We start from the raw sequence: 14132 nt of genomic DNA on the forward strand, positions 1-14132 counted from the left end.
GTATCTGATTGCCTTGCCTGAACGGGCCGACAAGGCAGGAACTCATACAAGTGGCGCTGCGTCCGGAAAGTACAATTTCTCCGTTTTAAAGTGCTCTTTCCGTTCGGTGAATTGAACTGGGGACACCGCCGAATATCAGACCAGCAACACTCCGCGACAGGCGCAAATACTCACCGGTGAGCCGGGAGCCTCTCTCGACGGACGAAAACTTTCCCCAAACTCCGGACCGAGGTAACACCGAATGCAGAAGGACGGAAGGAAACGGCCGCCCATCCGGAGATAAGCGCATGCGCAGCATGATATCCGCGACTGTTTGCTTCTCGGCGCAACAGAGCTGCAGTAGGTGCCGTCTCACTGGCTCTTCACTGAACCCTGGAGCACCGACTGTTATTGCTATTAATTAATCATTGCCCGATGTCAGTCATCGAAAAGTCACGAATCATGTAGGGGTCCTTTTATGACAAACAATGAAGGATATCAGCACCGATCCCTGCAGAATTCCACCAGTCAGAGAGGCAAACATCTGCTGCCACTATTTGCCTTCCTCCGCTATGCCAATGTCTACTCCCATTTACTACCCCACCTTGAATGGCAAGAGAATAAAATTTATTGGTGAACATCCTATGTGGTACCTTGTCAACTGCCTTGCTAAAGTCCATGTAGAAAATATCCAGTGCCTTACCTTCATCAACTTTCCTAGTAACATTCCTTGTAAGTTCTTTGAAAAACTCAATAGATTGTCTGGAACACACAAAGTCATGTTGGATATTCCTAATCAGTCCTATTTATTTAAGTACTCCTATAACCCGTCCTTCCAATGTCTTCCCATGTCTGATATCAAGTGCACTGGCCTATAATTTCCTGGTTCAATTTTGGAGCCTTTTTCAAACAGTGGAATGAAATTAGGTATCCTCCAATCCTCTGGTACCTGTCCTGTCTTTGAGCATAATATAAACATATCGGCTGCATCCCTGCAATTTCGCTTCTATCAGGGTCCGAGGGCTGAACTTCTCAGTCACTGGGGATTTATACACTCGAATTTGCCCAATATGCCAAACATCCATGGCCTCACTTCTATAGATTATTTTCCCGAGTGAACACAGAAACAAAAATCCACTTAAGAACTCCTCCATCTTTGTTGGCTCCATGCATATATTACCATTCTGATCATCCAGATGTTCGATTGTGTCCCCTGCAATCCTGTTGCTTTTAAAATATCTGTATAATCCCTCACCTTGTCTGCTAGGACAACCTTAGGCCACCCTATAGCCTGCATGGTTTCTTTCCTCAATGTTATCTTGCATTTCCTCAACTCCAGAAGTACCTCATTTTTTCCTACCTGCCTACACCTGTTATGCACCTATTTTTTTTTCTATACCAGGACCTCAATATCTCTTGAAAAACTGGCATATTTATCTTTTATTTGGACAGGCACATTGAAGTCTACAAATTTTATCTTTCAATGTCTCCCACTTACCAAGTACTCATTTGCCACAATATAGCCAACCGCACTAGTCAGATCCTTTTTGAGGCCATCAGAATAGGTCTTTGCCCAATTTAGAATCTCACCCCACGGAACAGAGCTATTGTTGTCCACACTTCCTTTCAATCTGATGACATTGTGGTCACCAGAATCAAAGAGCTTCCCTACACAGACTTCTGTTATGTGTGTCCTAGCTCAGTCCCTAATGGGAGATTGAGTATCACACTTGAGAGTTTGGGACTTCAATGTACTGATTAACGAAACTTCCCTGAAGACATTTGTCAAATAAATGAGTACATCTACTCAATATACGGTATGAGAGTTCCAGTCCGTGTATGGAAGGTTAAAATCAAATTATAACAAATTATGTTTCTTGCAATATTCACTGACATCTACTAATTTGTTCTTCTAAATCCCACAGACTCTTGAGTGTTCTATAAGATTGACTCATTAACATGTTCAAACAATTTTCATTTCTCCGGTCTACCCATAAAGCCTCACTAGATGAGTTCTGTCATCTGTCCCTCCTGCACACCATGACATTTTCCCTGAGTAGTGAAGCCATCCCTAGCCCGTTAATCCCTCGCACTCTGTCGTGTGTAAAACAATGGAACCCCAGAAAATCTGCAAGCCAGTCTCAATAATGGTGACAATATCATAATTCCATGTGTTGATCCATGATCCAAGCTCATCTGCCTTTCCTTCAATACTTGTTGCATTGAAATATACACAGCTCAGAACATTAATCACAACATGGTTAACCTTCGATTCCTGACTCTGTCTGAGGTCTTAACAACATCTATTTGAGAAACTTGGATAGGTAATGGATGGGAGGGGATGGAGGACAGGTCAATAAGCTCAACGGATTAACAGTTCGACAGGGAGACCAGGACCCGTGCAGAGTGAAACTCCTGGTGTGTGAAAGGGAGAATAGGAATCATTCGCAGTAAAGCAGCCAGTGTGGGATATGGAGACCAGGAATGGTGCACGATAAGATTCAAAGACCGGGAATTGTTTACGGAAAAATCCCCGTGTGGGAGTTGAGACCGGGACCACCGCTCTTCACCCTGCTCTCTTCTCCCTGATTCTCCCTCACCCCTCCCAACTCACCTCACTCATCACCCGTAGACCTCGCCGTCCATTCTCATCATCCCCCCCAGAACTCACCTTCCTACCCCTCCGCACCCACACCTTCACTTTTTCTGCCTCGATCCCGTCTCCTTCATTGCTCTGTCATTGATGTCATTCTCACTCGCCCGTCTTTCCTCGCCGCCCAAATCGGTCACCTTTCTTCCTCACTGTACAGCCCACCACCCTCCCACCTCACCACCCATCTCACTCATCCGTCTCTCCTTGTCAACCTAGTCACACGCTTCCTTATTCCCTGCTCCTCTCACTCACACATTCCTCCTCGACGCCTCCTGTGCACCCTCCTTCGACATCCCACTCACTCACCACTTCCTTGAGACCATTTACTCCAACTTCCCCTCCTACTCTCCCTAACCCTATCTCCTGCTCCCTGTCACTTCCTCACTCTCCCCACTATTTACTCCTTCTGCGCTCTCGCTCATCTCTCTCTGCCTCTTTCCTTCATCCTCTCCCCCATTCCACTCCCCTCTCTGTACGCCTCCCATTACCCTCTCACCATCCATCCATCCCTCTCACTCACTTTTTCTCAGCCTCTCAGTCACTCTCCCCACTCTCCCTTTTTGTTCCTCTCTCTCTGCCCCTCCATTCCCTCTCCATACCGCTCCCCCTCTCCATCCCCTCGCCCCTCTTTATAGACCTCTCTCACCCTGCTTTCCTCTCCCCACCTCACTCCCTCTCTTTGACCCTCTTCCCCTTCTTTCCCTCCATATGTATCACTCTTACTCCCCCTCTCTCTGTTCCTCCCTCCCCCTCACTTGCCTCTCCCCTCATTCCCCATCTCTCACTCCCCCGTCTCCCCCTCTCTCTCCTTCCCCCACACAATTTCAACTTCCCCCCTCCACCTTTCACACACTCACCCTGCCCTTCCCCTCCCCCTGATCACCCCATCACTCTCCTCCTTACTGTGTGAATCATTCAACTTTTCATATTTATCAAAAGCTCCTGTGAAAAGAAAGGGCAGGGGTGAAAAGGCACGAGAACATCAGATGGCCAGGGAGGTGATAAATTTGGTCAGGAAGGAAAAGGAAACCTATATAAAGCTTCAGAGTTAGGATCAAACAAAACACATGAGGAGTATAAAGACACCAGAAAATAACTAAAAAAGGGAATTATGAAAGCCAAGAGGGGTCATGAAAAATTCTTGGCAAGTTGGATTAAGGTGAATCCTAAGGCAGTCAATACATTTATCAAGAGCAGGAGGATAACTAGGGAGGGAAACGTAATGCATTCTCTTCAGTAATCAGCTCGAATCACATTAGGCTGCCACCATCCCCAGCATTCAGAAAACTGCATATTGTATTATATCAAAGAACACCTCACAAATACCTTCTTTGGAAAGGATCTCTAGTTTAGTAGATGACCTGAAGCATTGTTGTGCCTATTTTAAACACAGAAAAAAAGCAACTTTCTCTCACAAAGTGGTGCATGTAAAACAGTTCCACAAAATGGCAGCCTCCATCTCCAAGCACGTTACAGGAGCAAAGACAATTGATCTGTCCGCTTCCACTGTCCCTGACCCATTCGACTTCAACACTTTCTTCCAGACTTTAAATTCACCATCATTAACAAATTAACAATAATGAGTTAAATTGTTCCCAGTTATCACCGTCATTCTGCATTGATATAGAATTACAGTGCAGCAGCGTGACCAAATATGACGCAGATCCAGAGTCAACTGCTGAGATATTTATTAAATTAACATTAAACAGACAGGCTGCAACAGGGACAGGAGTAAACAGTCCTGATGTATCGACCTCATTACATAGCCAAACAGGTTCTCGCTCTGCATAACCTCACCCCTGAGATAATGAATCTGATTACTGGGGTCCCATTCTGCGCCCTATCCGGGGACACTGATGGGATTACTGGTGTCTGAGACCGAGCCCTACTTGGGTCTTTGAATAGCATTACCATGTGCCATTCTGCACACCATCTTGGGACACTCTTGGCATTACTAGAGACCCTTACTGAAACTAATCCTGGGGCACTAATGAGATCATGGGAAAATTTTGTGTTTCCATCGATTTCGGGAGAGAGAGGATGTGGTGGATGCTATCGTCACACAGAGTTACAAGGGATTTCAGCCACCCCAGAACAACAGGAGTTGTATTCTATGAATGTTTCGGAGATGGGGTCATTTTTGCTGCAGTTGGAAGTTTCCACATCCCTTGAAAGGCTAACAGTGATACCAGTGCCCAAGAAGAGCAGTGTGAGTTGCATTAAAGACTATCGTCCACAGCAATTACAACTACTGTGATGAAGTGCTTTGAGAGGTTTGCGATGGCTAGAATTAGCTCTTCTCTCAGCAACGACCTGGGCCTATTCTAATTTGCCTGTATCCACAATAGGTCACAATGCGATCTCTTCGGCTCCTCACGCAGCTTTGGATAACCTTGACAATACGAATTCTTACATCAGACCGCTGTTTCTCGACTAGAGCTCAGCATTTGACGCAATTATTTCTACAGTTCTGAACAAAAATCTCAACCCCATGGGACTTTCTACCTCCCTCTGCAACTCGATCCTCCATTTCCTCACTGGAAAACCACAATCTGTGCGGGTCGGAAATAATGCCTGCACATCGCTGACAATCAATACTGGTGCACCTCAAGGATATGTGCTTCGCCCACTGCACTACTCTTTCTGCATCCATGGCTATGCAGCTAGGCACTGCTCCAATGCCAGTGACAAATTTGCTAATGACTCTGCCATCGTTGGCAGATTTTCAGATGGCGAGAAGGCAAACAGGAGCGAGGTATATCACCTAGGTGATCGGTGCTGCAGCAACAACCTTGCACTCAACATCGGGAAGACCAACACACTAATTGTGCACTTCTGAATGAGTAAGATGAGGGCGCACACACACCAATCATCACTGATCAGTCAGCAGTGGAAAAAGTGAGCAACTTCATGTTCCAGTGTGTCAACATCTCTGAGGATCTATCCAGGGCCCAACACATCGATGCAGTTACAAAGAATGAACGGCAGAGACTATATTTCATTAAGAGTTTGATGAGACTTGAGATGTGACCAAAGACTTGCAGAGTTCTACGGTTGTACCATAAGAATTGTTCTAACTGGCTGCACATCACTTGATATGGTGGGGTGGGGGAAGTGGAGAAGCTACTACACAGGATCGAAATTCTCCCAGGAAAGTTGAGAATTCAGTCAGATCCATCATGGGCAGTAGCCTCCGTAGCATCCAGGACATCGTCATGGAGCGATGCCTCAAAACGGCAGCGTCAATCATTAAGGATCTCTTCACCAAGGAGATGCCCTCTTCTCATTGGTATCACCAGGAAGGTGGTACAGGAGACTGAGGGCACACACTCAACGAATCAGGAATCGCTCCCTTCCCTCTGCCATCCAATTTCTGAATTGACATGGAACCCATGATCCTACTTCACTGAAATTATTTTTGCAATACTTATTTAATTTAACGTTTAGTAACAGATACTTACTGTAATGCAGTTTTTTTCCCCCTATTATCATATATTGCATTGTACTGCTGCCGCAATGCCAACAATGTTCACGACCTATGCCTGCAATATGACATCCAGATCTGATGACTCTTCGGGGATTTATTCCAATTGGGTCCATTGGGCGGAAGATCCAGTTCCTGTGTTCTTCTCTGTTCCCCAATAACAAACTGGGCAGATAGACGGACAAAGATGACATTCCCCACCCCTGGGACCCAGTCACAGCCACCGTAGGGCAGTAATGCCACTGCTCAGTTCATTGGAGATGGGAAACCATCTTTCTCATTTCACTTTCCACAGAGCCGGACTCTGGGCCTTGCCGATTTGGGGCTGTGTTCATAGGGATATCCGAGGCTTTTTGAAGCAGACTCACTCCACTACCCTGAGAGGACACTTACAGTGTGGAAGGTGCTACAGCAGCCCTGGGGTTATCAGCTCCTGGGCATTGGGCAACAGCACAACTACGCAATTTCATATTTCATAACTTCACCCCCATTTCAAACCTTTCACGGTTAATTTCTCCCCAGAGCAGTGAAAGTATAATGTGCAAGAACGTTTTTAGTCAGTTACCAGATGGAAACAACGTGACACTTACTGCTCTGGGAGAAAGAACAGTTAATTTACAGAATTAAAAAATATATAGTTTAATATAATTTAGCAAGACATTTGGCAAAGTCCCACGTGGGAGACTTTAGTCAAGAAGGTTCAGGGGTTTGGCATTTTGGCATTCAGGATGAGGTGGTAAATTGGCTTCGACATTGGTTTCACGGGAGAAGCCAGTAAGCGGTGGAAGATGGTTTGACTCCCTGACTGGAGACCAGTGACTCGTGGGGTGCAGCGGTGTTGGGTGCGGGGTTCATTGTTGCTTGTCGTCTCTGTCAACGATCTGGATGATTTACTGCAATGTTTGGTTTTGGCTCAACAGTAGGTTATTTGCCTTGGTCCGTACTCATTAAATTAGATTACAGTAACTCTGTAGTCAGAGCTTTTCTTGTGAACATACCAGGCAGAAATTGGCCACTCAGCCCATCGAGCCTCCTGCCTTACACAATGAAATAATGGCTTTCATTCCACAATGCCGCCTGCCACTTTCTGTAACTGATCACAACTTCCACCCCCCTGCCACACACACACACACACACACACACACACACACACACACACACACTGTTTGCTGTGTATTGAGGCCTTGAACAAAATCAACATCTTTATGTCTAAAGAATGTTGAGGAAAGCACCTTGAAAGACCAACAATAAACACAGTCACGAAGAGAAAAACGACATGCATTCATCTGAAATGACAAGGTTTAGAAACAGAAGCCGTGTTGGCCAAACAGCTTATCGCATGCTTGCTTTGAAATCATAACCCTTGATTCGAGAAGTTTTTAACCTTGACATAAATTGTGGAAAATCTCTATCGTGCAGACAGGAAACTGCAAGAACACAAATACCACGACCACCAGAAGAGACAAAATAGAGTGAATAACTTCTTGAAATACACAGAAAATGCTGGAGGAACTCGGCAGGCCAGGCAGCATCTAGGAAAGGAGTCCTGCCGAAGGATTTCAGTCCAAAACATCGACTGTTCACTCTTTTCCCAGATGCTGCCTGGCCTCCTGAGTTCCTCCAATATTTTGTGTGTGAGTCTTGGATTTCCAGCATCTGCAACATTTTCTCGTTTGTGAAAATCTTCTTGATCACTGATCCAAAACATAGGCAACGTGTCGACTGGAAATAAACATCAGAAGCTGAATTATTCTCACCTTAATTCATCAAGAATGCTTAGTCTCCATGTGGGTATATTTTCATGTCGTTTTCTTCTAACTTCATACCAGACAATCAGGCGAGGGTCATTTAGTAGTTATGAGTGAGGAGCTGGGATGGCTGTTCTGTTCTGTGAAACTCACAGCACGATTTTCTGTGTGTAAGCTGCTGCCTGTTTGCAGAGCAGATTCCGACTCGCAGACATTCCTCAGAGCAGGGAGCGGCTTCTCTGCTGAAATTTCGCGCTCACCTTCAACCGTGAACAAAGCTAATTTAATACTGTATTTAAATACTTCTGTTACAGGGGGAAAAATCAATAGAAATATAAAGATATAGAAAGGAAAGTTCACCAATGTCTGCAGTCTGAGTGTCTACTTGTTAAAATTGCTATCAGATTTTGAGAGTTTCCAGAGTTGTATTTTACCTTAAACACTCATCATCTGTACATGTATCTGTATATATACAAATAGCTTTCACAGTGTTGCGTCCAGATATAATCATATGGTCTGACACCAGTAGAGAAGTGGTTATTGGTGAACTCACAGTCTCCTGGGAAAACACGTCGATGAAGCCCATGAGCGCAATTTAACCAAGTATGCAGAATTAAGATCAGAGTGCAGAGACAGAGGGTGGAAGGTTTCATGCTATCCATTCGAAGTAGGCTGCCGTGGGTTTATTGCGTTCACTCTCCAGAAGTGGCTGCGTGACCTTGGCTTCACTAGAAGAGAGATCAAGTCAACCAGCAGGGCTGTAGCTGAAGAAGCAGAGAAAGGATCAGCATGGGTGTGGACCAACTATGTCCAGAGGGGCAGATTGTCGGACAGTGTATCCATCTTTTGCAAACTCTTCAGTAGTTGCATAGACACCTGAAGAGCTGACTATCTGTTGGATGGAAGTGACCAACAACTGTGATAGAGGCAGATGCCAAGTTTTTAAGCTCACCAGTGGGAGGTGGTGCTTTAGCACTGCTGGCCCACCACCTCGAGGGAGTCTTGATCATAAGCAGGCTGAACTCCTGAAGACAGGTGGCAGATCAACTGATGAATCCACTGGTGATAGCACAGGACAGTTAACATCTTAGTCCACGTGTATTTTGTAACTATATATATGTGCGTGTGTGTGTGTGTGTGTTCCTGCCTTATCCCCACAACCTTTGATTCTGCTATCTCTAAGAGCTCTGTCCATCTCTTTCTTGAAAGCATCCAGAGACTTGGCCGCCACAACCTTCTGGGGCAGAGCATTTCACATATCCACCACTCTCTGGGTGAAAAAGTTTTTCCTCAACTCTGTTCTAAATGGCCAACCCCTTATTCTTAAACTGTGGCCTCTGGTTCTGGACTCACCCATCAGCAGGAACATGCTTCCTGCCTCCAGCGTGTCCAATCCCTTAATAATCTTATATGATTCAATCAGATTCCCCCTCAGCCTTCTAAATTCCAGAGTATACAAGCCCAGTTGCTCCAATCTTTCAACATATGACAGTCCCGCCATCCCGGGAATTAACCTTGTGAACCTACGCTGCACTCCCTCAATAGCAAGAATGTCCTTCCTCAAATTTGGAGACCAAAACTGCACACAGTACTCCAGGTGTGCTCTCACCAGTGCCCTGTACAGCTGCAGAAGGACCTCTTTGCTCTTATACTCAATTCCCCTTGTTAAGAAGGCCAGCATGCCATTAGCTTTCTTCACTGCCTGCTGTACCTGCATGCTTGCTTTCAGTGACTGATGTACAAGAACACCTAGGTCTCGTTGTGCTTCCCCTTTTCCTAACTTGACTCCATTTAGATAATAATCTGCCTTCCCGTTCTTACCACCAAAGTGGATAACCTCACATTTATCCACATTAAACTGCATCTGCCCACTCACCCAGCCTGTCTAAGTCACCCTGCATTCTTATAACATCCTCCTCACATTTCACACTGCCTCCCAGCTTTGTGTCATCGGCAAATTTGCTAATGTTACTTTTAATTCCCTCATCTAAATCATTAATATATATTGTAAACAACTGCGTTCCCAGCACTGAACCCTGCGGTACCCCACTGGTCACCGCCTGCCATTCCGAAAGGGACCCGTTAATTACTACTCTTTGTTTCCTGTCAGCCAACCAATTTTATATCCATGTCAGTACCCTACCCCCAATACCATGTGCTCTAATTTTGCCCACCAATCTCCTATGTGGGACATTATCAAATGCTTTCTGAAAGTCCAGGTACACTACATCCACTGGCTTTCTCTTGTCCATTTTCATAGTTACATCCTCAAAAAATTCCAGAAGATTAGTCAAGCATGATTTCCCCTTCGTAAATCCATGCTTACTCAGACCGATCCTGTTACTGCTATCCAAATATGTCGTAATTTCATCTTTTATAATTGACTCCAGCATCTTTCCCACCACTGACGTCAGGCTAATTGGTCTATATTTCCCTGTTTTCTCTCTCCCACCTTTCTTGAAAAGTGGAACAACATTCGCCACCGTCCAATCCACAGGAACTGATCCTGAATCTATAGAACATTGGAAAATGATTACCAATGCGTCCACGATTTCTAAAGCCACCTCCTTAAGTACCCTGGGATGCAGACCATCAGGTCCCGGGGACTTATCAGCCTTCAGACCCAACAGTCTATCCAACACTATTTCCTGCCTAATATAAATTTCCTCAGTTCATCCATTACCCTAGGTCCTTTGGCCACTATTATAGCTGGGAGATTGTTTGTGTTTACCTTAGTGAAGACAGATCCAAAGTACCTGTTCAATTCGTCTACCATTTTCTTGTTCCCCATAATAAATTACAGGCCCATCAGTGCACAATCTTGTGCAGGCCATGTAACCTACTCTAGAAGTTGCCTAGAATTACCTTACCACATTTCCCTCTATTTTTCTAAGCTCCATGTACCTAGCTAAGAGGCTTTTAAAAGACCCTATTGTATCTGCCTCCACCACTGTCACTGGCAGTGGATTCCAGTTAACCACCACAGTCTGTGTGAATAACTTACCTCTGACATCCCCGCTTGTACCTATTTCCAAGCACCTTAAAACTGTGCCCTCTCGCGATAGGTATTTCAGCACTGGGAAAAATCCTCTGACTTTCCACACGATCAATCCCTCTGATCATCCTATTCACTTCTATCCGGTCACATTTCATCCTCCGTCACCAAGGAGAAAAGACCAAGTTCACTCACACTATTCCCATAAGGTATGCTCTCCAATCCAGGCAAACATCCTTGTAAGTCTCTTGTGCACTCCCTCTATAGTATCCACATCCTTCCTGTAATCAGGTGACCAGAACATTACCTCATGGCTCTTAAACTTGATATATATATATATCAGTTTCATTAAAACTTGTAATTATCTTTTTAAGAAGAGTCATATTCCACAAATGTTTCCCGTAGGTGTGGATCAGCAAGTTCTGGTTGTGAAAAAGAAAAACTGCTGGTTTATACAGTAATTAGCTTGTGTTTCTGAGCTTGATGCAGCAAGGGCTAGGATTGAATTTGCAATAATCTCTCAATGACAATGTCAAGAAATGAATATTAATGAGCTCCCAGAAACCAAAAGTACTGAGAAAACATTTAACCAATCTTGTTACAAACAAGAGAAATTCTGCAGATGCTGGAAATCCGAGCAACATACACACAAAATGCTGGAGTAACTCAAATGCTGCCTGGCCTGTTCAGTTCTTCCACCATTTTGTGTGTGTGTGCATTGACCGAACTTGTTCGCAGTTGCAGTGGGAGTAAATAGACATCCGGCAGCTCTCTGTCTTGGGACAGGTAAGGAATGATTGAGCTAAAAGTCGTCCTGCCCCGGCCATCCCCGGTCAAAGTCCTGGCGGAGCTCAGAATCTGGGGTGGGCAGATCAAATTCTCGGTGATCTAGCAGAGAACCTTCGCCCCATTGGAAGGGATGGGTGAAGAATAAGACAGCTTGTCAGACTTGCACGCAAATCTGTTCTGAGCGACCAGTTCTACTTAACCGAGCAGTCCAGGCATTGGCTGGTCAACCTGAACTCCCGTGCCGAGTGAGCAGGTTGGTCGCTCACCTGGGACCGTGAGTCTATGGTATCCAGGACCGTACTTAACAACGTCTGGTTACATCAGAGGTAAGGGCTGACTGTACTTCACCACAATCTCTGAGTGTCCAGAGGCATTGAGTGCACATCAATAGGACAAGGCCACCCTGTCAGGCTCAAGTTAACGAGTCAATTATTGAATTGAATTGAGTTGAATTGACAAGAGAGTGTGATGTTTTTGGTGAGAGGGAACGTGAAGGTGCTGAGATCCTGGTCAGATCTGCCTTTCTCATGGTGAATCCGGTAGCTGGATGTAATTAAAACTCTGGCTGATGAAACCATATCCAGGGAATTGTAATTCTAAGAGGGGTTTTCATTACTCCGTAAGGAGAAACAATTGAGACATATGTGAAGTAAACGTGATTGCGGGGGAAACGTGAAGAGAGTAAGCGCTGATCAGCGGTCACTTATTTCCAGTAAATGAGCACATGGATGAAAGTGAAATGTACTGTTATTTTGCTGTTGTTATGTACACGTGGTTATCTCCAAGAGACTGTATTCCTGGTGCTGTTTCTTCGTTGCCCAACTGGTAACAGTTGCTGACGTTCGCCTTTACAAGCGGGCTGACCCGGAACTCGGTGTAGCTCCCTGCAGCGCGTGCACAGGTGAATCCTGGAGAAAGTGGCAACGCGTGTGCAGATAAAGCCGAGAACAACGAATGACTTCTGTTCAGAAGAAAAAGAAGAAGATTATTACAAATGTGTAAATTTTCATCAGAGTTCACAGGGCACTTCACTTAGCTGCCTCTGTAGAATTGACCCATGGTGATGCTTGCCCTGTGGGTGTCGCTGGGGTTTGTTGACTGACAATAAATGGGTCCAAAGATGCACAATAGCCCCAGCGAACCGAACCACGATGCAGGTCGCTAATCCTCTCTCCCGGGCAGATCGAATTGTCAAGAGAAGCATAAATGATTGCCACCGTCCACTGGAGTAATCATATGGAAGTGAGCAGCACGTAGATCCCTTTATCTGGATAACTGATGAAGGAAGGGCAGTACATGTAGAGTATATGGATTGCAGCAAGGCATTTGATAAGGTACACCATACAAGAATTATTGAGAAAGTAAGGAGGCATGGGATCCAAGAGGATATTGTTTTGTGGATCCACAACTGGCTTGCCCACAGAAGACAAAGAGTGGTTGTAGACGGGTCATATTCTGCATGGAGGTCAGTGACCAGTGGTGTGCCTCAGGGATCTGTTCTGGGACCCCGACTCTTTGTAATTTTTATAAATGACCTGGATGCGGAAGTGGAGGGATGGGTTAGTAAGTTTGCTGATGACACAAAGTTTGAAGGAGTTGTGGATAGTATGGAGGGATGTGTGAGGTTACAGTGGGTCTTTGATAGAATGCTAAACTGGGCTTAGAAGTGGCAGACGGAGTTCAACCCAGATAAGTGTGAGGTGGTTCATTTTGGTAGGGCAAATATGATGGCAGAATATAGTATTAGTGGTAAGACTCTTGGCAGTGTGGAATATCAGAGGGATCTTGGGGTCCGAGTCCATAGGATGCTCAAAGCAGCTGCGGAGGTTGACTCTGTGGTTAAAAAAACATACGGTGTATTGGCCTTCATTAACCGTGGACTTGAATTTAGGAGCCGGGAGGTAATGTGGAAGCTATATAGGACCCTGGTCAGACCCCACTTGAGGTATTGTGTTCAATTCTGGTCACCTTACTACAGGAAGGATGTAGAACCATAGAGAGGGTGCAGAGGAGATTTACAAGGATGTTGCCTGGATTGGGAAGCATGCCTTATGAAAACAGGTTGAGTGAACTCAGCCTTTTCTCCTTGGAGCGACGGAGGATGAGAGGTGACCTGATAGAGGTGTACAAGATGATGAGAGGCATTGATCTTGTGGATAGTCAGAGGCTTTATCCCAAGGCTGAAATGGTTGCCACAGGAGGACACAGGATTAAGGTGCTGGGGTGTAGGTACAGAGGAGATGTCAGGGGCAAGTATTTTACTCAGAGAGTGGTGAGTGGGTGGAATAGGCTGCCAGCAACAGTGGTGGAGGCAGATACGATAGGGTCTTTTAAGAGACTTTTGGACAGGTACATGGAGCTCCGAAAAATAGAGGGCTATGGGCAACCCTAGTAATTTCTAAGGTAGGGACATGTCCGGCACAAATTTGTGGGTTGAAGGGCCTGTATTCTGCTGTAGCTTTTCTATGTTAATGAGTCCTTGTA

At 45.3% G+C, this 14132-nt stretch overlaps 1 protein-coding gene across 7 annotated transcripts in view; it reads right to left on the minus strand.

Annotated features, from left to right (window-relative positions):
- The window catches only part of LOC140206866 (NACHT, LRR and PYD domains-containing protein 3-like), a 53946-nt gene extending 45988 nt beyond the window's left edge, over positions 1–7958 (minus strand). For 5 of the 7 annotated variants that reach the window (XM_072275131.1, XM_072275126.1, XM_072275124.1 and 2 more), the window contains exon 1: positions 175–260. The gene's annotated coding sequence lies outside the window, so the exon portion shown is untranslated. Of the gene's footprint in view, positions 1–174; positions 263–7873 lie in introns of those variants that run through there. The other 2 variants (XM_072275130.1, XM_072275128.1) reach the window with 2 other exon arrangements.
- Positions 7959–14132: the final 6174 nt, after the last annotated feature.

This window comes from Mobula birostris, chromosome 13 (genome assembly GCF_030028105.1).
Source record: "Mobula birostris isolate sMobBir1 chromosome 13, sMobBir1.hap1, whole genome shotgun sequence".
Lineage (NCBI taxonomy): Eukaryota > Metazoa > Chordata > Chondrichthyes > Myliobatiformes > Myliobatidae > Mobula > Mobula birostris.